Source organism: Pongo abelii, chromosome 12, assembly GCF_028885655.2.
Source record: "Pongo abelii isolate AG06213 chromosome 12, NHGRI_mPonAbe1-v2.0_pri, whole genome shotgun sequence".
In the NCBI taxonomy this organism is placed as follows: Eukaryota; Metazoa; Chordata; class Mammalia; order Primates; family Hominidae; genus Pongo; species Pongo abelii.
In genome coordinates, this window is record NC_071997.2 from 81379638 (window position 1) to 81406451 (window position 26814).

At 32.4% G+C, this 26814-nt stretch overlaps 1 long non-coding RNA gene across 1 annotated transcript in view; it reads right to left on the bottom strand.

Annotated features, from left to right (window-relative positions):
- LOC129057704 (uncharacterized) overlaps positions 1-26814 on the bottom strand; it is a 1380833-nt gene that overhangs the window by 1345949 nt on the left and 8070 nt on the right. Inside the window, exon 2 of the long non-coding RNA XR_008522424.1 lies at positions 19552-19650. This is a non-coding gene — a long non-coding RNA (uncharacterized LOC129057704). The remainder of the gene's footprint in view (positions 1-19551; positions 19651-26814) is intronic.

Consider the following 26814-nt stretch of genomic DNA (forward strand, 5'->3'; position numbering starts at 1 on the left):
CACAAGTTAACAAATTCTGTGCAGGCCTGTGACATAGAACTTCTTTATTTTTATTTAAGTTGGATTGTTATACTAATAAGGAAATGTGAATACTCTGCAAATCATTTATATTTAGAATGCATTTTATACCATGTAGAATGTGTAGGAGTATGAAATTATAAGGACTTACAGAACTTCAATAGAAATGGTTAAATTATATTGTAAAGATTAGATTGAAGCTACATAATATTTTATCATATGCTTATTTAAAAAGCTCATATTTGAAGTTTGTATTGCTCATGAAATAATAGGAAGTGAAAAAAGCCAACTAGTAACTATATACAGTACTTTTTTTGTTGTTTTAAGGAAATATTTAATATACATGTATGTATATATGTGCATGTGTGTATATGCACATGATTATGTATACATATATACATATAAATAAATAATCACTGGAAGAAAATATAACAAAATAGCAACAATAAGTGGTGGATTTATATACAAATGTTTAGTATTTTCTTCTTTATTCTTAATATTTACGTGATTATAGACAGGAAGCATATTTACTTTTATGTTTAAAATATAATAAGCATTATTAAAAGATTAAACTACAGGAAAAAAAAGTGTTCATTCTGACTCCCCAACAGGAAGTGCTCACCACTTCCCCCTTGTCAAATGATATAACATACTTCCTTAAGGCAGAACTTACTTTTCTTGATAACTGGCAAGTTCTTTCTCATGGGCAGAATGGTTTATAATATGGCTTGAAAGATATACTTTCTTGTTTCTATTAATGACCTCAAACTAATTTAGACATGAAGCATAGCTGATGATGTGAAATAGGATTTCACAGAAACATGTTCCTTGAGCTAATAAAATATGGTTAATCCATCTCTATATATCCATGTTTGTTGTATGTCATGTGTATTCAATACTAATTCTTCACAAGTACTTGTAAAAATTTTGGTGGTTATGACATGCCATTTTAGATTTATGAACTTTATCTTACATTTTTTACATTTTAATTTTATGAAATACATTATTTTTTTATGAGGGTTTATAAACAATTTTACAACCTTTTAAAAATAAAAGTAGAAGCTGGAATTAATACCTAGGTGATGGGTTGATCTATGCAGCAAACCATCATGGCACATGTTTACCTACGTAACAAACCTGCACATCCTGCACATGTACCCCTGAACTTAAAAAAAGTGGAAATCAAAAATAAAAATAAAAATAAGAGAAGTTAACCATCTTGATTAGATCCACATAATTTAATTCTTCATAGACTATCATATAACTTATAAACTCACCTCCTCAATTACTTTATGAAATGACTATATAAACTCTCTCTAGGTAATTTAAGATATGATATACCTGAAATTTGGCATGGAGTGGTGGTTAAGCACATGTGCCCTGGGGTTGGATTGGCTATGTCTGAATCCTGGATTCCACTCATTAGCTAGGTGGCATCCACTTAACCTCTCTGTACTTGTTTCTCCATTTATAAAATGGATATCATAGAATTTACTGTGTAAGTTTTTATGCAAGTTAGTTATTAATAAAGCATTTAAAATGATGAGTAATACATAGTATCAATTAAATAATGTTCACTTGATTTATAACAAAGGTGCCAGGGACGTTCAATATAGAGAATATGGCCTTTTCTATAAAAGGTGCTGTAGCAACTAGATATCAATGTGGAAAAATAATCCTGATCCTCTGTCTCACACCATAACAAAAAGGAAATTTGAGATGGGTTATATATCTAAATATAAAACGTAAAACTATGTAGCTTCTGGAAGAGAATATAGGAGAAACTTGTTATGATCTTGCTGTAGATATAAATCTCTTCAACCGGATATAGTAGGCAAACCATGAAGAAAAACATTGATAAGACTTAACTGAAATTTATAACTTCTAGTCATCAAAAATACACACCACTAAGAAAATAAATCAGCATACAACAGATGGAATAAGACACTGATGTGGTAAGATAAATGATGACAAGGGATTCATGTCCAGAATATATGAATTTGTAAGAAAAAACGTACGTATAATTCAATAAATGGACAAAACACTTGACCAAGTACTTCACAAGAGAGATCAGCAAAGTGGTAAATAAGCACTTTGAAAAAATAAATTCAATTTAAATTCAACCTTTACTCATCAGAAAGCACAAAATAAAAGTACAGTGAGATTCACTACAAGTCCACTACTATGGCTAAAACTAGAAAGACTGAAAATACTAAATGTTGGTGAGGCTACGGAGCAACTAATACCTTCACATATTCCGGGATGGAGTGTGTGGCAGCCAGCAGAATGTGCCTCATAAACTTCTAACTACAGGAATCCTCACTAATAAGAGTGCCTCAGCAAGCTCTGCTCTGAACTCCTTTGCTGCATTTTTCCTGAAACTATGCTTCCCATGGGCTGCTTCCAGCCAATGACTCAGTGTGGCAGAGGTCTAAGGCAGGCCTGTTCTTGGTGAACCAAGGACTCCTCTGACGGCCAACGTGGGCTGGAGGACTCCCTGATAGCCCTGCCAAAACATCTAGACTGCATGGCAGTCAAGGATTCCACCACCCAATGTCCCTTGTCCCTATCAATACTTCAGTAGGCATTCAGAATTACACAGCCCCTCACCAGCTCTCTCAGCCTTCCCTAGTTTCTCCGCACAAGTGCTTTCCCTAATAAAATTTTTGTATATTATTTCCATTTTAATGTCTGCCTCTTAGAGGACCTGGACTAACATGAAGAATAAAATTGCATGCCTAGTTGGAAAAAAATGTTTGAAACTAAACCAAATAGCCAAGTGCTTCCATTATTACAAAGTATAAATCCAAAAGAAATGAATGTATATTTTCTTCAAAACAATAAAGAGTTTATAATAGTTATATTGACATAACACCAAAGTAGAAGCAATTCATTTGTTCTTTGTCAGGAGAATGAATAAATTGTGATAAATTTATAAAATGAAATACAATGTGACAACAACAAATAAAGTTCTGGAGCACTCAACAACATACCTGAGTCTCAAAGATATCTTGCTGAAAGAAATAAACCAAACACAAAATAATATATACTGTGTGATTCCACTTATATGAAGTTCAGTAACAGACAAAACTAATATATAATGGCAAATTCATAAATGTTCTTTATCTGGTTGGTGGTTACACAGGTATATGCATGTAAAAATTATGCTAAAATTGTGTAAAAATTATTGAATCAAACATTCAAGATTATGTCACTGTGTGTACTTTAAGTCTTTTATCTTTCAACTAAAACATCAAAATTAAAATAGTAATACACTTATTATTGCATATATACACACAAACTAGAACCTAGTTTTCCTGTTAGATCTATTTCTATAAGTTGTTTGCCATTATAATAATTTTATTTTCTAAATTATTATTCATCTCTTAAAATTATCCTTCTTAATGTCCACTGAAATACACATGAAAAGGAAAGGAATGAAATACAGGTAAAGAAACTGCCCTGAGAAAAAGGTTTTGTGTAAGGAGTTTCTCCGGAGCCATTATGCCAAGCAGGAAAGCCCACGATTTGTTCTAGTAGGCAAATCCAGTAGAGGTATTTTTGGCACAGCACTCATCTCTAGCTACAGGGAATTGCACCTCATTCAAGTATGAAGCTTCTGTATGACGTAAAATGACAGTCATTGAAGTAGTAGTGGAAATGCCATTCTGTCTTTCAGCTGCTATAATTGGGTAGCTGTATTTTGGGGGAGAAAATGTATTTAACTTCCTTCCTTATGGCTACTGTCAATTTCCTTTTCTTAACAGCTAGAGATGTTTCTGTGCTTGAAATGATTCTAGGATTTTTATTTTTTAACTAGACATAGGGTTTCTTTCTTTCTGTAGTACTCCTGCTGGAGAGAGGTTCTTAATTTTAAATAAGTATTTTATACAATATTTATACATGCCTTCTTATTAGTGTGAGCAATTTTTCTACTTAATGCTGGCAAAATGTCAGGAGATGACAGTAAAAAATCATTTCTATGAGTACACCTTCAGAGAAAAGATCATTGTGGTTATTAAATAAATTTGCCATAAAGAGGTCTCTTTTTATTTGGATATTGAATTTAAAGTCTTGCAGGGCAATGAGTTCTTATGAATTGTTTATAATTTATTTGTTTTATTTGAAAAATGTGGGACTTGGAATGACTATGCATAGATTCTCGATTTTCATCACACCTGTACCTCAACATACTGAGTAAATTTTAACAATTTCTACAAATGAAGCAATAGTGTCCAGGAGAATATGGCCTACCTATTCATGCCAAGTATGCTGCATTCCTCAGAGTCATAAGAAAAAGATATTCGGGATTGTAGGAAGCCTTAAGGCACTGGTTCTCAAAATGTACTCTTGACATTTTTCTTAGTCACTTGAGTATACTACCTTAACATTCAGGTTTCTCCTCTCCCCTTCTCACTACCTCCCCCGATCTCAACACGAGTAAAACTTATGGGAATAAAGCCTGGAAGTCCGCATTTTGAACTTGCTACCCAGTTCAAATTGGATTCTTAATTCCAATTTTTTGGGTGTTTTGTCTTTTTTAACCAATGATGAGTGTGATGGTTACTCTCATAAAACTAATAGTCACTATGCCTACTAAAATCTTTCATCCTATCCCCACAAAATAAACTAGCACCCAAAAGGCAGAGAAAGCAAACAATGAAGACACAAAGTCTGGTATAATGTTTGTTACTCAGAATGCATTTTAAACAAACCCTGCCTATTTGTTAGCATTATACCACTCTAGTAAGCAGCTAGCTTTTGTACTCAGACAAGAACTTTGTTCTACTTCTATCATTTATTGATATCTATGAAGGGCTCAGAGATATTACAGAATTAGAAGTTAAGTTTTGCATGTCTTTTGTATCTTATAATGAAAAACAGTAATTTTTAAAATTATATAAATGAACAAAGGAACCACCATACTATTTCTTGTTCCTTTATTATTTATCTAAATATGTTAATGAATGCAAAGGATTTTTTTTAAATGTCTTCCTTGATCAGTCTTTTTTTAAAGGAACAGGGAAATACAAGAGTCTGAAACTTTTAGCTTTTTTTTCCTGTAGATATAATTCAGTTTCATGCCGAAATCTTGAAATTCTTAACAAACTGAGGACACATTTTAAAATCCAATATGAATGTGATAAATTAAGGCAAACATTTCATTGTGGAACGATATTTCCTTTAGAGTTTGAGGAGGGTACAAGTGGAGCTGCTACATTTTACCAATTTAAGATGTGAGAGACTTGTCTGTTATAAAGATGCCAGTTCACCTTTCACAGGCAACTGGGGAGACAGCCAATTTCCTTCTACTTCCTTAATGAAGAGAACATAAGCTGGATAAGGGAACCCTTGTCTGGGATTCAAAATTCAGTGTCCTCACCCTTTTTAGGTGCTGACTTGATTATTTAATCTGAGCCATATTGGTTTTTATACTTTGACTAACTCAATGATAAAATGGAAATCATATAGCTGGCTTACCTTCTAACATTAAAATAGAAATTGCAGCTCTGATATGAGCAAAAACATCAAGACAAGGTAAACAGCCAGATCCGTTTGTTTGAACAATATTGCCAACATAATGAATTCTTAGTATTTTATTATTGTAATTATTATTAAAAGACACATTGAGGAAAAAATACTATTGTCTCTCTTCTCTTCTACTGTCCATGCAGAGGTAATAAATAATATCCTGGCTTCATCCACAGGAAATATTATATATTTTCCTATGAATTTCTATGGAGGGTTCAATATTTATAAGACAAGTTAATAAAACAAGAAAATAACCTTTATACTTTTTAAAAGCATGCTTTGTGAGGTGGAGTAAAGATTATGTTTCTGAGGAAGTCCACACCAGGGTGCTGATATAAGAAACCATGAGCTCATGGATATGAAAGTACTTGACATTTGTATAAATAGTGGCTCTAAAACATGTTTATATAATATCATATATTTTATGTGTATACATTCCTACATGTAGTACATTATATTAAATATATTCATTTATAGAGTATTGCATATATACAAAATTATAAGACTATATCTCTCTATCTACCCATAGATATAAGACAAATACTCCCTTCTTTGGGAATAAGGAAGTCTTGGAAAAGTCTGCCACTTGCTCTGGAATCATTCCTACATCTCTAACTTTTATCATCTATGTCCAGGCTGCCTCTGATCTAGGATAACTCAGTGAAATTTACGAACAGTGCATAGTCTCAATTGTACCACAATTATACTTCAAGTTGCATAAAAATCAGACTTTTCCGCAGAAAACCAAGGTACACGAAGAAAACCTTGACCAGCCCTGTTTTTCTCCCCTCCCCACATCCCTGTTTTCCAGAACTGTAAGAATCTGTTTTGTTTGACTCCAGCTCCCTCAGATAGATAAACCATCCACCTGGGAATGAAATAGGCATTCTTAACCATTTCTCAGTTTAGACATCCAGTTGGTAATGCCATCTTAATTTACCTTCTCTTCTGACTTAAGGCCTGAAGGAAACGTAGAAGCAAGGTCATGAAATATGCACAGTGCAGCCCAAATATAATTTTTGTGGTTAAATGATATTTGATACTATCTGCAAGGCTGGTAATTTTAGAGTAAATGCTGGAGGTCAACAAGCTCTTTTAAAGGAAGGGAATAATTATTCCTATGCCATTGATTACAGAGATCTGTTCAAAGGGAAAACAAGGCATTTCTAGTTGATTTGTCAGACATGAAAAAAATTTTGGTTTTAGAGCTAAAAATATAATTTTGGCATCAGATTGGTATAAGCCTGAGTCCTGGTTCTATCATTGACAGTTGAGTGGGCCCTGGGTAAGTGACGTAGCCAGCCCCTTTAAATGTCAGCATCCTCCTCTGTAAAAAGGGTATAATCCATTCAAAATTTACTCAACCAATATGTACTCTGCTGAAGATCGCCAAGCACATGGTGATAGTATCTACTTCATAATATTAGTGCAAGAACTCTAAGAGATGATTGAAAGTGAGTTTTTAGAAAACAGGGTTTGTTACCTAAAAAGGCACTCAATAGATGGTCACTAAAGATACTTTGTTGACAATTCTCTTCATTTAGGTAACTTTTCTTTCTTTCTTTCTTTTTTTTTTTGGTGGAATCACATTCATTAAATACAAAGTTTCATACAGCCAATTCCCTAATACTGAAAAGTAAGTAGACTGATTGGAGTGAATTATTAAGGAAAAACCTGTATATGGCTATCTGTGATGGAGGTAATGGTATGTTCTGTCACTATGTTGCAGGTGAGGTTGTCTTGTTATGTAGGCATCTTTCAGCCTCACCAAATGTAAAATCATGTTATTTCAGAATGGAGTCAAGCAAACTGCATATTTTGCTTTTTCTTTTTGTTCTTTAGTTGGCTTTGTTTTGAGAGCTTTATTGTTCCCTCTTTTGGGAATAAAAATCTTTTTTTAATTCACATTTTTAAAAAGTTTCCGCTAAAAGACTAAGTTTACTTTCCAATAGCATGATACTACAAAAATAGAACATTTAACATGTATTTTATAAATTTATAAAAATATGGCATGCATCCTAATGTAAATCTATGCAAAAAATCTAAAAAAAATCTAGCATCCAGCCTCAAACAAATTTGTTCAAAAGTAACTAAAATATAGCTAGCAACATTAGTAAAATTATCCTCTTGATTTCCACACTAAAGGGGAATCACAATTTAAAAATCTGGTCCAAATGAAGATTCATTTCTGAATGCTGGCTGAAATGAGGTTTACGGGCTCAACAAAGTTCTAGGGTTCCGAAAACATTTCAGAGGCTAAAGGACCCCTTAGCAGTGTACAGCAGTGAAGGACAAAAACAATCTGAATTTTTGTCCTGAAAATACTGAAAAATCTCTAAATTCTTTTACTTTGGGATTTCATTAGTCAAGTTACATTCTGATTTTTATAGTTAGAGATAAAGAGCAGGTTTTAAACAGCTATAGACAAAGGCGACACAGAAACAGAGGTAAACACATATGTATACAAACTATTTTTCTCAACAGATTGTAAACTTTTCTCTATATATTCTGTATATTATGACCCTCCACAGCTTCAGGACAAACACAGGTGCCCCAAAATAATAATAAAAATATTAAAGGCGACCAAGGGAGTAGAACTCTTCATTCTTATTCATCTGCTAAAAAGTTAACAGGCATCAAATTGTCCACATATTTTTAGAAGCATATGAAAATCAATTGGAAACTATTGAATACATGGATAAGCAAATTTTAAATAACTTATTGAGGTGAAATTTACATAACATAAAATTAACCATTTTAAAGTGAATGATTCAATGGCATTTAGTATATTTACAATGCTGTGAAATCTAGCTAGCTATAAAACATTTCCATCACTCTAAAATAAAACTCCTTACGCATTAAGTAATTTCTCCTCATTCATGCCTCCCTGTTCTGACAACCATCCCACCCCTGTGACAACCACCAATCTGCATTCTGTCTCTATGGAGTTATTTGGATATTTTATATAAATGAAATACTATAATATGTCATATATTGTATCTGGCTTCTTATACTTAGCATCGTGGTTTGGAGGTTCATTCATTTTGTCACATATATTAGTATTTTATTTCTATAATTATTATTTAATATTCCATTCTATGTATATAGCACAATTTATTTAATCATTCATCCATTGATGGATATTTGGATTGTTCCTATCTTTTAGCTACTGTGAATACTGCTACCCTGAACCTATGTATACATATTCTTGTTTGGGTACTTGATTTTCATTCTTTTTGGCATATAATTGAAATAGAATTGTGGTGGCTTATGGTAATTCTATGTTTAAATCTTTGGGGAACTGCCAAATTGTTTCCCACAGTGGCTCTGTAAGTTTGCATTCCCATGGTAATATATAAAGACTTCAATTTTTCCACACCCTCAACAGCTGTTATCATTTTCCTTTTTTTAAAAAAAAAATTATTATACCCACCCTACTGAGCATGAAGTGGTATTTCACTATGGTTTTGATTTGCATTTTCATAATGCCTAATAATGTTGAGCATCTTTCATGAGTTTCTTGGTTGTTTGTCCATCTTTTCTAGAGAAATGGCTATTCAAGGTTTTCTTCTTTTTAAAATGGGGTGGTTGGTCCTTTTGACTCAGAGTTGTAAGAATTTTAAAAATATATTCTGGATAATAGGCCCTTATCATATACATGATTTAAAACATTGTCTTTCATTCTCTAGGTTTTCTTTTCATGTTCCTGATAACATCATTTGATGCATAAGAGTTTTTAATTTTGATTAAGCCCTATCTAACAATTTTTTTCTTTTGTTGTTCATACCTTTCGTGGCATATCTAAGAATCCATCACCAGATTGAAGGTCATGAAAAATATTTGTTTTTCTCATAGTTTTACAATTTTAGCACTTATATTTAGGTCATTAATCCATTTTGAGTTAATTTTTGTGTATGGTATGAGGTAGGGGTTTTATTTCATTCCTTTGCATGTTAATATCCAGTTGTTTTTGTACTATTTGTTGAAGACACTGTTCTGTCCTTCATTGCATGGTGTTAATACTCTTACAAAAAATTAATTAGGCATAAATACATGGGTTTATTTTTAGACATTCAATTCTAATCCATTGGTCTATATGTCTGTCTTTATGCTAGTATCACGATATTTTGATTACAGTAGGTTTTTAGTAAGTTTTGAAATCAGGAAGTGTAATTCTTTTAACCTTTTTATTTTCAAGATTGTTTTCACTATTCAGGGTCTCTTGCAACTCCAGATGAATTTAAGAATTGACTTTTCCATCTGTGCAAAACACAGCCTTGGAATTTTGGTGGGCTTGCATTAAATTTATAGATTGGTTTGGGTGATATTTACATTTTAGAAATACTAAGTCTTCTAATCCATGGATATGGGATGTCTTATTTATTTATTTATTCATTTTGAGACAGGGTCTCACTCTGTTTTCCAGACTGGAGTACAGTAGCATAATCTCAGCTCACTGCAATCTCTGCCTCTCCAGCTCAACGGATCCTCTCACCTCAGTCCTTGCATGTAGCTGGAACCACAGGCTCATGCTACCACACCTGGCTAATTTTTTGTATGTTTTTGTAGAGATGGGGTTTTGCCATGTTGCTCAGGCTGGTCTTGAACTCCTGAGCTCAAGTGATCCACCTGCCTCCACCTCTCAAACTGCTGGAATTACAGGTATGAGCCACCATATCCAGCCACTTACTTAGATCTTCTTTAATTTCTTTCAGCAATATTTTATAGTTGTCAGTGTACAAGTCTTTCATGTCCTTGGTTAAATATTTTGCCAGGTGTTTTGTTCTTTTGGATGCTAGTATTTTTTTTAAAACTGGATGTTATTATAGGTAGAATTGTTTATTAATTTCTTTTTAAAATTGTTCACTGCTGGTGTATAGAAAAACAACTGATTTTTGAGTATCAATCTTGTACCCCGCAACTTTGCTGAATTCATTTTTTAGCCTTAGGAGCTCTTTTGAATTGGAGGGGGTGGGACTTTCCACCTATGGGACTGTGTCATCTACAATAGGGATAGTTTTACTTCTTCCTTTTTGACTTGGATACCATCTATCTATAAAACGTGTGTGTGTGTGTGTGTGTGTGTGTGTGTGTGTGTGTGTGTGTGTGTATCACTGTGTCTAATTTCTCTGGCCAGAACTTCTAGCAATGTTGAATAGCAGTGGTAAAGGCAGGCATCCTGTTTTTGTCCATTATCATAAGACAAATGCTTTCAGTCATTCATTATTGAGTATGATGTTAGCTGTGGATTATTCCTAAATGTCCTTTTTTTGTTGAGAAAGTTGTCTTTAATTCCTACTTTTTCTGGTACTTTTATTTAAAAGGTTGTTGATTTAATCAAATGCTTTTTTTCTGCTCACTTAGGATGATCATGGGTTTTTCTCTTTTTGTCCTGTTAATGTGGCATATAACATTGATTGATTTTCTTATGCTGATCTACTCTCATATTCCTTGGATAAATCTCACTTGGTCATGGTGTTTAATCTTTTTATTGTGCTGTTGTACTCAGTTTTCTAGTATTTTGTTGAATATTTTTGTGTCTATTTATAAGAGATATTGGTCTGTAATAATCTTTTCTTATGATGTTTTTATCTGGCTTGATAACAGGATACTACTGATCTCATTAAGTGAGTTAGAAAGTAATCCCTTTTATGTTTGTTATTGTTATTTATTATTTGTTTTGTTTTGTTTTAAAGAGCTAAGAAGATTGGTGTTACTTCTTCTCTAAATGTTTGGAAAAATTCACCACTGAAGCCATCTTGTCCTGGCCTTTTTTTTGGTTGGGTTTTTTTTTTTTTTTAATTACTGATTTAGTTTCTACTCAGCATAGGTTTGTTCAGATTTTCTATTTCTTCTTGAGTCAATTTTTGTAATTTGTGTGTTTCTGGGAATTTGTTTCACTGAAATAATTGTTCATAACGTTTCTTATAATCCTTTTTACTTCTGTAAGGTCAATAGTAATGTCTCACTTTAATTTCTGATTTTTAGTTATTTGCATCTCCTTTGTTCTTTGTAGTCTTGCTGAAGATTTGTCAATTTTGTTGATTTTTCTTCAAAGAAACAACTTTTAGTTTCATTCAATTATTTTTTACTACTCTATTTTATTTACCTCTATTTGAATCTTTATTTGATTTCTTCTGCTTCGAGCCTAGTTTGCTTTCCTTTTTCTAGGTCTTTAAAGTGTAACGTTATAGATTTAAGAGTTACCTTCTTTTTTAACATAAAATTTTACTGCTATAAATTTTCCTCTGAGCACTGACTTTGCTGCATCCTATGTGTTTTGTTATGCTGTGCTCTTATTTTCATTCCTAAGTATTTTCCAATTTTTTTTGTGATTTATTCTGACTCATTGACCATTTAAAAGTGTGTTTAATTTTCACATATTCATGTATTTTAAAATTTTTATTGTTACTGATTTTTAGCTCTGTTCTATTGTTGTTAGAGAAAAAACTTTGTATAATTACAATCTTTTAAAATTTATTCAGATTTATTTTGGGGCTTAACATACGGTTTATTATGCAGACTATTTCATATGCACTTGAAAAGAATGTGTATTCTGTGGTTTTGAGTGAAGTAGTCTACATGTGTCTGTTTAGGTATAGTTGGATTAAGGTGTTGTTCAAATCCTCTATTTCCTTAGTTATCTTTTATCTAGATCTTCTCACCATTATTGAAAGTGAGCAACTGAAGTCTCCAACCATTATTGTTGAATTATATCTTCCTTCAAATATGTCAATATTTACTTCATATATTATGGGAGCTCTGTTGCCGAATGTGTGTGCTTATTATCATTATATCTTCCTGATAAATTTATTATTTTATCAATATTTACTGCCTTTCTCCGTAAGAGTTTTTCACTTCAAGTCTATTTATCTGATGTTAGTTTAACTAACCCAGTTTTTATTTTGTACACTGTTTGCATAGAATATATTTTCCAGTATCTCCTTTTATAATTCCAACTACATAATGTTAAATGTAATCAAACTATTCATTTATGCATTCATTGATTTTTTAATTGAACACTAGTTGATTACCTACTATCAATAAATTGAAGATACTGCCCTCAAATAACCTTTATTTTATTCTGATCTTTCAATGACACAAAAATTATGTTTTCAGTGTGGACTCTAAAATTAAAAAAGAACATTTTTATTAAAATGTTTTAATCAACTTTATCAAAATACAAAATATACAACATACTGCACTCATCTTAAGTGCATTGTTTGAAAATATTTAAAATATCTACATTCATGCAAACTTACTACAATCAAGATACAGAGAAACTTCTATGCTTTTAAAATGTCCTCACAATCCCCTCAACCCTAGCCCCAGACAACAATTTCTGTGCTTTCTCTCACTAGACATTACATTATCTTTCTACAATTTCATAAAATGCAGTACCTATTCTTTTATATCTATGTTCTTTTGTTTATCAACATGTATTTGGAATTCAAACATATTGTGTGTTAGTTCACTCCTTTAAATTACTACGTAGTTTTCCATTGTGTGAATATATAATTTATTTATCCATTCATTTTCTTATTCTTAGGTTTTCTCCAGTTTAGAATTGTTATGAATAAAGCTACAATGTATATTTGCATATATTATTTTTGTGAATAAATATTTTTATTTATTTTTATTTTTTATTTTTTGAGATGCAGTCTCGCTCTGTCACCCAGGCTGGAGTGCAGTGGCGTGATCTTGGCTCACTGTAAGCTCTGCCTTCCGGGTTCACGCCATTCTCCTGCCTCAGCCTCCTGAGTAGCTGGGACTAAAGGCACCCGCCACCACACCCGGCTAATTTTTTGTATTTTTAGTAGAGACAGGGTTTCACCGTGTTAGCCAGGATGGTCTCGATCTCCTGACGTCATGATACGCCCACCTTAGCCTCCCAAAGTGCTGGGATTACAGGCGTGAGCCACCGCGCCTGGCCGTGAATAAATATTTTTATTTCTCTTGGGTAAATGCCTAGAAATGCAATTATGAATCATATGCTAAGCGTATGTTTAACCATTTAAGAAGCTCCAACAGTTTTCTGAAGGGATTGTACCAACTGTCACTTCCACCAGCAGTGTATGAGCATTCCAATTGCACCACATCGCCTTCAACACTTGGTATTGTAGCCATCATAATGAAAATATTCTGGTATCTCATTTTGTTTAAATTGTCATTTCCTTGATGATTAATGATATTAATCATATTTCCCTTTGCTTACTGGTCATACATGTTTCTTCTTTTGGAACAATCTATTCAAGCCTTTTTGCTCATGTTTTAATTGGGTTATTTGTCTTTTTATCATTAAGTTGTAAACATGTTCAATATACTCTAAGTAGAAGTATTTATCCTTTTTGGATAAATATATTATGAATAGTTTCTGCCTATGGCTAATAGTTTTGTTTTCTTGATGTTGTCTTCCAAAGAGCAGAATATTTTTATTTTAAAAAATTTCAATTTATCAATTTTCTTATATGCTTAGTGTGTCATTTCCTGAAAAATATTTGTTAGACAAAGGTTGGACAGATTTTCTCCTTTGTTTTCTTCTAGAAGGTTTATATTTTAGCTTTTCAATTTAAGTATACGATACTTGTCAAGTAACATTAACTTATTTTGAGAACAGAAGCTTTTCTGTAATTCAAGAAGCTTGAGAATGTCACTGACTCTTTGCTAGAGAATATAGCAATGCCACTGGAAAAAACATAACACATTTTTTAGACAAGTCCATTGAAAGGAATGTGTCATGGCTTTGTGAATTTAAATCAGATACTATGTTTACTATAAAATGTATAACAGCCTCAGTTTTCAAAATTTAAATCTTGATAATGTTAAACAGATGCCACCTAAGCAGTACCACATTTATTTTCACAAACTTTTATTCAAATGTGTCATTCTCAGCTCCCGACTCTACTACTGTGATTCAACAGTGGGTTTATCAGGTAGCGATGTAAAACCAGTACAATCTTAACACAGGGAATAAAGCAATATTTAGCAAAATTATCCATGCATTTGCCTTGGACCTGCAAAACAACTTCTATGATTACATCCTAAAGATGAATTGGCAAAAGTACAAAAAAATCTCTGCAGAGAACCATTTATTCTAGCACTATTGTAATAGCAAAACTGGAAGTAACCCAAATATCATCAATTAAAGGCTTGTTGAATAAACTATGGTTTATCTGCATATAGAATACTATGCAGCTGTTAAAGAAATGGGAAATACATTTACATATTGTTAATGGTCTCCAAAACATATTGTTAAGTGAAAAACAAAACTATCATGGAGAAAAGTGTGTATGTGTCTTTATTTAAAAAAAGTGAACATATCAATAAAAATTATATTTCATGAAGAAATATAGTGATATACTTTTGGAAATGAAGAATAACCCAAAGCATAAAAAATAAAATAATAAAAATTATATTAGCTGGAGGAAGAGGTTGCAGGAATCAGGGATAGAAACCAGACTTTACAGAAAATACCTTCTTTATGCATTTTATTTAGAACTGTATAAATATTTCAGATAATTACAAGAAAAAACAAAATGTAAAAGCAGCTTCTAAGAAACAATGGCAAAATGAAGAGAAAATAATGAATCTAGCAATGTATCAAGATAACGAAAAATTATTATAAATGACCACTAAAGGTAGTCATATAACTTTATATTCTCAGTGTTTTGCATAAAACAAAAAGCTCTAAAAAATAAATCTCAAAGTATTTTTAGCGACCATATTTTAGTAGTAATAGAAGTATTGTTCTAAAGCCATAATATATAAGGTATAATTAAAACCTTCTAATAATAATTTTTAATACTGTAATTAGAAATATCAGTGTAAACTCAAGGTGGCATATTTTCTGTTTAAAAAAAACCAGTCTATTCAATAAATCCACATAGATTCTGATCAACACAGTATCATTAGCCCCTGTCCCTAGTCTCTAGAACTAGATTGTAAGCTTTTAGTAACACTTCCCACTAAAAGGAAACAGGGCTTCTGGGAGAAATGGCTGACTCCAGGCCTGGGACAGGGAATGTACAAATAAGCCTGGAAGATCTGGTTATACCAGAAAGCAATAAAATTATCAAAGACTTTTACAGCTGGAACGAAAGAACTTAGGAGGCCATTTGAAGAGACTCCTACTGCATGAAAGCAAGACACTGAATAATATCTTAATAATGAAACGAATGGATTCAAATATAGCAAACCTCTTAAGATCCATCAGTTCGTAATAATACAAAACCCCCAGGAATCACTGTATCCGTCACCTATCACAAATAATCCATGAAAAGAAACCACTTCAAAACACACTGGCTTAAGCAAAAATCATCAATTTTTGCTGAAGTGTCTGTGGGTTTTCTAGAGGTAAGGAAACTCTAGCTTGGGCTTGCCTGTGCTTAACTCTAACCAGCAAATGAGATCCAGACTACATTTTTGTTATCCTCCTTTGACAAGCAGCATAATGATGAGACACGCTCTTCTTCACGATAAAGACAGAAGTACAGGAGTGTATGTACAAGTACAAAGCTCAACCACACAAGCAAATTTCAAGCCCCTTATTGTTCCATGGCCTCTAACATCCTGTTAGCCAAAGTAAGCTCAAGACAGAGCCCAAAGTCAAGAAAGGGAAGAACGCTTTGCTTCTACTAAAATGAGCTAAAAATTAACATTGCAAAGGGTAGAGACACAGGTAGGATGAAGAATTACAGGCAATGATGCAATCTCGCATAGTCATCTATGGAACCTTTTCTAGAAAACCAATTAATATTCTGAAAAATCAATAAATAACAAGATATTTTAAAAAATATTTACCTTGTCTCTCCAATAAAAACTATATATGAAGATATCCAAGGAGTTGATGGGGAATGTATTTAATAAATGAAGAAAGAATGATAGAATTAAAAAGTCACCATTCTAGAATGTTCCAGAATTAGAATATCACTATTCACCACCTAGAATGATATATTAGTCCATTATATCACTGTCTAATAAAACATAAGCGAAACAGTGAAAAACTTGTGGAATAAGAACACCAACAAAACAACACCAGAGTTGTTAGGAAACAATTGAGAACCAACCTAAAAAATAACCTAAATAACCAAAGCTGAGAAAATTTGAGCATCTATAAGCATAACAAAAACAATGAATCAAAGTCAATTAAAATATTTAAATACATGATTCAGAGAGATATTGAACACAAAATTCAAACAAGAAAAAATAAAACACTGATGATATTTGGATGATGAAAAGAAACCAACTCATTATTTTACATAAAGGAAAACAAAGAAAAATAGTCAAGGCATTTGCCCAGCTTTCCCTCTATGAGCTGTAACTCAAGGGAAGCAAATAGTTGATAAGTAAAACTTTCCCTTTATACAAATATTTTAATTAATATATTAAGAAGAATTAAAAGCATTAGAACATCACTATTTTACAAACTCTAATCCATTAATAGGCAATGATCATTAATTGCTAACATTACCAAAAGAAAGATAAGTGGATATTATATGTCTCTGTAGTAAAATGAACAATGCTACCTAAAAGGTAATATTCTCAAAACCTCCTAAATTCAATCTAATCAAGATCTCATCTCCAATTTATACGAGATGGAGGGAAGAGAGAAACATGTGATATTCTCCCTTGGGATGCAATTTGCCAAACCCAGAGTTTTGGAAACTACAAACACAGAAACTGCTCAGAATAAGATACATTGCATATGAATTAGTAATCCTTAAAGCTGGGTGATGGAACATGGAGGTTTTCTATTCTAGTTTTTTCTTTAAAAGGTAGACAAGTCAGGTTCAACATATTTTGAAAACATATTTTGAAAGTGCAGTTGAAACAGAAATAACAAGTCTTATTTTGGGGGTAGATAGTCCAAGTTATTCTTTAAGCTGCCTGGCTAGAGATTCAGAGTGACAGTTGCTAGTGTACATTTCTGAGTCACTGAGCTCCCCTCCCAATACTATTCGGAGTGCCACCAAATATCCATGAAATTCAGAAATTAATGACAAAATAGAATTTGTGCTAGTTCCTAAGATTCAGAAGTTCATGTCTCATGCCTAGCAGTAACTAAAATTCCTGAAATAAAGAATGAATAATTGTTTCACAAGATCACCCATGTGGCCATATTCTTAAGTTAGGCTAACTGTATTACCTACTTGCCTGATGATCAAATATCATGTTTATAAATGACTTATGATAGTGTGTCCTCATGAACAACTATATATTTTTCTTAATAAGAAACTCTTACTGATGTGAGATAGTCAAGGGGTTGCTACCAGTATGTAAATTAAGGATTGAAGTGGGGAAATGGTGACTACCTTTTGCTGTCATTTACATTTCCTCAGTATTCATGAAGGACTGGCATTAATTAACATCATTATTTTGGGCCACAAGGCTCTTGTAGGCCAGAGCTATCCTCTTATTGCTTTTATGTTGTTAAGCCTCTTCAAGGGAGTAATCTGATAAGGGTTTTAATAATGCAAAGATAATGTGGCTGCAAATAAAAATGTGTAAAGGTTTCTATTAAAAAGTATTTTATACAATTCAAAAAGTTAAAACAGAAGATTTTGAATATCCCCAACATTAAAAAATGGTAAATGTTTGAGATAATGGACACCCTAATAACCCTGATTTGATCATTACACATGTGAGGTTTGGGCATTAGTATGTTAAATGTGTTCAATTATATGTGAAGTAGATTAGTAAAACAGAAATCATCCATTTGGAAGAGACAGAGATTGCAAGCATGGTCAAAGTTTAGGAAAATCATTAGGGAGATGGACAGATGAATACATAGAGAGAGAGAGAGACAGAGATAGGGAGGTAATGAGAGATGACACAGAGCATATAAATAAATACATGATGGACGAGAGTGTGCTTATAAAGCTTGTATTGGAGAAGATTGGCAAAATTTAAATACTGTTAGATTTAGGAAGAAAATAAGTAGGTAACTGATGCTAGTACTCTGAGAATTAAGAGCATGTCCTTCCTGTATCTTCTGTTAGGTTCGTTCCCAGGAAAAGAGTGCTGTCATACTGAGCCACATAGATTATTGTTCTGGCTCTGTGTGACAGCTCTCATGCTGATATGGTGTACTATGGCTGTGAGGTACAATATAAGCCACAAATTTAGAAAAAACATCGGAGAAAAACTCAAATTATAATTTTTACACAGTAATGACTTGTTATTAATCATGCTTGTTCTATTATGTTGCTATTTATGAAATAGAGAAGAGTGGTTATATATTTCTCTGCATTTGGAGGTCAAGTGGGAAATGGACAGAGATCCTTGGGAGTCTGACTGGTCCCACCAAATTATTAAACTGAAAACATATGGACTATATATATATATACACCAAACACAAACAGAAGGATTAACCCCCAACGGTACTCAAGGTTTAGCAGAATTTCATAGGGATAACTGATTAAAAGCATAGATTCTTGGGCTCTACCTTTAGAAAATTCCAAACCAATAGGTATTGGAATAGGCTCAGTAATCTGTATTTCTGTGAACACCCCAGGTGATTTCAATGTATACAGTTCCTATAAGATGATTATCATAAACACTGAGAAGCTGACACAATATGAAAAGAGGTAGAAATTTAAAAACCTACATTTATCCATTATGAAATTTTAAGAAAATATTAGCACTCTCATTATAATAATTTGTAGGTATATTTAGGAGCATATACATCTATATTATATAATTTCAAGCAATATATTCTTAGTTCAAGTAATAATTTTAAAAAATGGCCAAATAGGTGAAATAGTAAATTTCCCACAAGGTGACCAGAAATAAAATACAGATAAAGTAAGTGGAGTATTCACCAATTATTATCATATTCAATTTCCAAACTGCAATGTAAAGCCACATAGCTGTGAAAGTCCCATGAAAAGCTAAAGAGTTATTAAAAATGACAAAGCTTTTTTATTGTTTACTTTTGGAATAGTTTTGAATGCAAAGATGCACAATCTCTGGCCATTTTATTGTCTTTTACCAAATAGTTACCTTTAAGAACACTGTCCTCTGTCAGGAGAGATACAAGAAATTGTGAATAGCTGTTAAGAGTCTAGCCAACTGTTTCTTCAAGCATGATTCCAGGACAACCTGCAACAGAACAATTTTGCATTTATTATAAAATACAGACTCTGAGATCCTCTCTTACAGATATTAAATAAGAATATGGTGGGTGTGGGTGGTCCTGTGGGGGTGGTGGAAAGGATTATGGTTATCCATAAGTAATAACTTCCAGTTTCAGAGTTTATGACCTACTACACATTGTCAAATCCTCTTCTTAACAGAGAGGTGAAAAAAAGAGTATCTGATTTGAACTTTCACAGTATAACCTGAAATGCTTACTTTTTGCTATAGTGACAAAGAAAAGCCTCTAATGCAGGGCCAGGACTAGTGGAAGATGGGTAAGACACTTACCTTGAGTAGGAAAATTAGGAGGCGCCGGCCAGGTACAGTGACTCATAACTGTAATCCTAGCACTTTGGGAGGCCCAGGTGGGAATATCACTTGAGCCTGGGCAAAACAGTGAGATCCCATCTCTACAAAAAGTTTTTGAAAAAAACTGGACCTAGTGGCACGAATCTGTAGTTCTACCTACACAAGAGGCCAGGGCAAGAGAATTGTTTGAGCCCAGGAAGTTGAAGCTGCAGTGAGCCATGATCATGCCACTGTACTCCAGCCTGTGTGATAAAGTGAGAACCCGTCACTAAAATAATAAATACATAAATAATGAGGATTAAAAAAATGAAATAAACACTAGTGGCAGGATAAAATGCTCTGCCAAGTCATGTTAAAGTCTGAAGTAAAATAACTAATAAGCAACACTGGACTTTAAACAAATTAAATGTTACATTGTTTTTATTGAAAATGTTATCTTTTTTGTTCATCATGGATATTTTCGCATTTTATTTTTTCCTAGTACATTAAAATATTGTTTATCTTAATTCTTGAGTTTTTTAGTAACCCCTTAACTTTTGCACCAAAGGCATATGCCTCCCCAGCCTCACCCTAGTTCTAGCCCTGCACCTATGAACTGTGCAGTAAAGAATGGCTACAGTTGTTTAAAATCATGGTTAACATCTAAGCACAATAGGTTGTGGCCCTTCAATAGCATCTCCTGGATAAATATGTTTCTACTTAAACTATGCTCCAAATATTTAATTAAATTTGTTATGTAAAGCCGCCAACTGAACTTAATGTTTCCCTAGTCTGAGATTGAAGTGGGAGTGCCCTCAAGTATACTTGATACTTAGTTTGGTTAATCATTATTTTTTTCAATTTAACCAATGAATGTAACAAGAAATAAAGAAGGTGAGGAAGTGTGTAGAAAGAAAAAAAATCATAATAAACTGTATCCAGGTTTTAATGTTAAGTAAAATATTGACTTCATAAAATAATAGTTCTCATCAACAACTAATAATGTCTTCAAAGGTTCTATTTTATTGTTATTATTATATGTTGAATGGGAGAATTTTTCTAAAGAAAATGCTTTTGAAGTCCTATAACCAAGAAGAAACTCAAGCCAAGTACTTGATTGCCTACTAAGTAATTTTTGTGACATATACTCATAGAAGCAGATTTTGTCATACTGTTTATTTCACTATTATTATTATTATTATTATTATTATTTTTAGACAACATCTCACTCTGTCACTCAGGCTGGAGTGGAGTGGTATAATCTCAGATCACTGCAACCTTTGCCTTCCAGGCTCAAGCAGTCTGCCCCCTCAGCCTCCCACAAGCTTGGGACTACAAGCTCGTGCCACCATAGCCAGCTAATTATTGTATTTTTAGTAGCGACAAGGTTTTACCATGTTGCCTAGGCTGGTCTTGAACTCCTGGGCTCAAGTGATCTGCTTACCTTGGCCTCCCAAAGTGCTGGGATTACAGACATGAGCCACCGCAGCCAGCCACGACTGACTTTATTAGATGAAAACAGCTTGCTTAAAACCTCCCTATGGCAGGGCTCTTTTGAGAATTGTCTGTTTAAACATGGCATAGATTTGCAAACTAAAAAATGGTGAGAAAGCTGAAACATACACTCAAAGTTAACCTTTGGAGAGCAGTTAAAGAAAAGAGTGTTTGGTTAAAGGGACTCATGACAAAGCAACATGTTGGTGACAATATCTTAAAAACGTACAAAGGAAAAAGAGCAAGAATAGGTGCGTAGACATTGTACAAGGTCATCATTAACCTGACGACAAAATCAGAGAAAGATAAAACAAAAAAAGAGAACTACATGCCAATATCTCTGATAAACATAGATACAAAAATTCTCAACAACATACTACCAAACTGAATGCACCAACACATTAAAAAGATCATTCACTATTATCAAGTGAGATCAAGGATGGTTTAACATATACAAATCAATAAGTGTAATATACAACATTAACAGAAAGAAAGAAAAACATACGATCCCTTCAATAGATATAGAAAAATATATGTGAGATCATGCAGTATTGTCTTTCTGGCTCTGGCTTACTTCATTTAACATGATATCCTCCAGGCTCATCCATGTTGTTGCAAATGACAGAATTTCATTCTTTTTTGTAACTGCATAGTATTCCATTGTATATACATACCATGTATTCTTTATCCATTTATTTGTTGTTAGACACTTTTAGGTTGATTTCATTTTTGGCTATTGTAAATAGTGCAGTAATAAACATGAAAGTGCATATATTTCTTTGACATGCTGATTTCATTTCCTCTGGACATATACCCTACAGTTAGGTTGCTGGATTATATGATAGCATCATTTTTAGTTTTTTGAGAAATGTCCATACTTTTTTTCTACCATTGCTTTACTAGTTTACAATCCCCAAAACAATGTATAAGTGTTTCCTTTTCTTCACTTCCGTGCCAACACTTGTTTTCTTTTATCTTTTTGATAATAACCATCCTAACAGGAATGAGGTGTTATCTCTTTGTGGTTTTGGTTTGCACTTCCCTGTTGATTAGTTACATTGAGCATTTTAAAATATACCTATTGGCCATTTCTATATGTCCTTTTGAGAAATGTCTATTCAGGTATTTTGCCCATTTTTAAATCGGGTTTATATATAAATGAGTTAAACACTTCAACAAAACAAACAAAAAGAAGGTGGCATTCAATCAAAGATTACCAGGTACTTGACGCATGAAACCAAATAATTGAGAAAAGAAAAATTTTAAAAAAGGAGGCAAAAATAAAATCAGTCATTCAGACATAGCAGTTATCAGATATAAAATACCAAATAATTATAATTAATATGTTTAAAAAATAGATAATATGAGGAAAAATATTATCAAATAACTGGACCAGAATCATTAAAACTAATCAAATACAAATCCTATAACTGGAAAAAATACAACCACTGGTTTAAACAACTGAATAAATCGACTAGGTTAGAATCAATAGAACAGAAAACTAGTAAGTTAGAGAAACGGTCAATAGAAAATATCAAGACTGAAGCAAAAAAATAAAAAAAAATAAAAGAAGAAGAAAAAGCATGTGTACTTGAAACATATAGAATGTGGTGAAGTTATCCAGCATATGTACGATTGTAGTCCAAACAAAAAGAGGAGAGAATTAGTTGGGATTAAGCAATGTACAACTAGCTACTGGCTATGAATTTTCCAAAACCAAAGAAAAATATAAGCTTAAATATTTAGAAAGACCATAAGCAGGAAAAACACAAAGAAAAACGTCACTTAAATGCTCACAGTAAAAATGCCTAAAATTATGGTCTTAAAAACCACCATGCGGTTGGGAGAGGAGGACCTGGGAAAAGGCCGTGGAAAGACACATTACCTTAAAGGAGCAATGATAAAACTGCAGAGCTGACATTTCAACATAGTAAGTGGAAGCCAGAAAATATTTGGATATTTTTTAAATGCTTAAAGAAATAATGTCCGAACTAGAATATTCTATCCAGTATAGTTTTCAAAATGAATGCCAAAATGAGTGTATTGTCAAATACACTCCACAGGTACACAAACTAAATGAAATAACAAAGGGAATTTTTCATACAGAAAAAAAATAAGTTCAATGAAAGCAAGTAAGTAAAAGAAGGAATGAAGAGCAAAGGAAAAGATATATATATATAAAAATAATTATAAATAAATATTGACCTATGAAATAATCATTGTAATGAGCTATGGATTATAATGTAGAAATATAATAAAAACAACAATAGCACAAAAATCAGAAAAGGGCAAAAGAATTTTAAAAATTCAAAAGTTCTTGCATTGTCCTGGAAATATTAATTTATGTTTGACTCTGATAAATCAATCACTCATGCTATACTCCTAGAAAACCACTAAACGCTCCTACAGGAGAAAATATTAAGGAACAAATGTAATAAAAGAAAGGAGATGATAAGAACATAAATAGTAAGATGCTACATACATACTCAAATGTATCAGTAATGACTTCAAATGTAAATAGACAAAGTACTCCAAGTAAAAGACAAAGATTTTCATATGGAATTTAAAAAGTCAATCAAATGCAATTTATAAAAGAAGTATAATAAACTAAAACATATGGAAAGATTAAGGCAAAATATAAAAAAGATACACCTTATGGAAACTAACCAAAATAAATCTGGGTTAGCAATACTAATATCTGATAAAATTAACTTTAAGGCAAGCAATATCACTACAGATGAAAAGGAATACAACAGAATGTTTAAAACATTCATCTACCAGGAATATATAACAATCTAATTTTTCATTAAACAAATTAAACAAATATATAAAGAAAAAATACATGAAGGATATGTATTTATGACAAAATATATAAAGAAAGTTCTACAGAACGTGAAGTATTTAGAATATATAAAGTTATGGTAAATAAACTTGATCTGGCAGACATAAAACATTTTCTCCTTAAAATGTAAAGTGTTAACATCTAAAAAAATTAACAAATACAAGGCCTTAAGTAAGTTTTAACAAATTTCAAAGGGTTATCATAAGGAATATGAATTATGCATGGGTAGTATCATGGAAAAAAGTCACCCAGTATTTGAAAATTAGTTCACGTATCTATGGATCACAAAAAATTCCTAGTTAAGTCTTACTATCCCTGGATGAGAAAGAAATCACATCAAGCAATGAAAAATAATTTACCCAAATAATAATGAAATACTACATAGCTGAACTGCTGGAGTGCAGCTAAAGTCATACTAAGAAGGAAATTATAATCTTTGATGGAGAGATTAGAAAAGAAGAAAGTGAAAATTAAAGTTCCAACTATACACCTCGAGAACTGAGTAAGAACTTAGAAGAGTGTATTAAACCCAAAGGAAACAGAAGAGTATAACTAAAGTAGCAGAAATCAATTACACAGAAACAAAAATACAGTAAAAAGTAAACAATAATGGCTGGTCACGGTGGCTGACACCTGTAATCCCAGCACTTTGGGAGGCCAAGGTGGGCGGATCACGAGGTCAGGAGTTTGAGACCATCCTGGCTAACAAGGTGAAACCCCGTCTCTACTGAAAAAAAAAAAAAAAAAAAATACAAAAAAAGTAGCCAGGCGTGGTGGCGGGCGCCTGCAGTCCTAGCTACTCGGGAGCCTGAAGCAGGAGAATGGCATGAACCTGGGAGGCAGAGTTTGCAGTGAGCCGAGTTCGCACCACTGCACTCCAGCCTGGGTGACAGAGGGAGACTCCGTCTCAAAAGAAAAAGAAAAAAAAAAAGTAAACAATCATTAATTCTTAGGAAACATAATTAAAATTAATAACTCCCTAGTAACATTTATAAAGGTAAAAAGAGAGAATAAAAAATTACTTAATACGAGGGGAAATGGAGCATCTGTAGAATCCTCTATGAATAGAAAAAAATAAAATCTTAGCTTAGGTGATCTGGCTACTGAATATTCTACTAAGAATTTGATGAGAAATACAATAATGTTATTACGTAAACTCTTCCAGAGAACAGAAAAGAAACCCACAATACTTTCCATCTTGTTTTACAAGGATAGTGTAAACTTGCTCCAAAATTGTAGGCTATTTTCTTTCTGGATTTAGGCAGAAATCCTATATACAATATTACCAAAGAAAATTAATAAAAGAATAATATCTGATGAACAAGAAATGCATATGCTAGGAATTCAAGAATGGTCAAAATTTCAAAAATAACTAGTGTAATTCATCACATTAACAAAAGAAATAAGACAAATTATATGATTATTTCAATAAATGTTGAAACAGTATTTGAAGGATTTCACCAATATTAGCAGATTGGGATTAGAAAGGAATTTACTTAATCTAATAAAGTATATATATATGAAGTATAATAAACATGCATAATGCTGAATTATTTAAAGCTACAAAATATTATGATTCATTATAAAAGCTCATTGAGACAAAAAGATAAATGAATAATGATATAAAATATAAAATCTATCAAATAGATTTTCATAAAGTTGACACTGTAGAATAATGAATACACTATAGCCTTTTCAATATATAATTCTGAATTAATTGGATATTCCTATGGGTGAAAACATCATCCCTGAGGGAATATTAATCTAAGTGAGAAGGATTAAAATTAAAAACTTCTTGCAATGTAACACAGGAGAACATATATCAAGATAGGAAGATTTTCTTAAGCAGGACACATGAAACAATAACTACAAAGGAAAATATTAACAAATTGAATTACATTAACATTTAAGTTTTCTGTTTATCAAAAAAATGAAGAAGGAACAAAGGTTAATTACAGATTGGGGGAAAATATTTTAATACATGTAACTGCACAAGCAATCATACCTGGAAAAGGTAAAGAGTCCCTACAATTGATTTTAAAAGACAAGTAATCGAATTATTTAAAAATGGGCAAAAGACTTGAATAGGCCCCTTTTTAAAAGAGGATATCCTAATGGCCTATAAACATATGAATAGGTACCTAACATAATCGGTCATCTGGAAATTAAAAAATGAAATGTTAGTGAGATACCAGTGAAACCAACTAGAATATCTAAAATTAAAATGATTGATAATTTTTTTTGGCCAGAAAGACAGAAATTCTCACACCTGTTTTTCAGTGTATAAATAGGGAAAACTTTGGAAATCTGTTTGTCAACAACTACTAAAATTAACCCATGACCCAGCAATTCCATTTCTAGGCATGAACCCAGTGGAATTGTGTACATATTTGCAACAAATAACGTGTACAATGTTTACAGGACATTATTTGTAAGAGTCCAATACTGAAAACAATACAAATGTTTATCAACAATTGACTAGATAAATATTGGTAAATTTATAA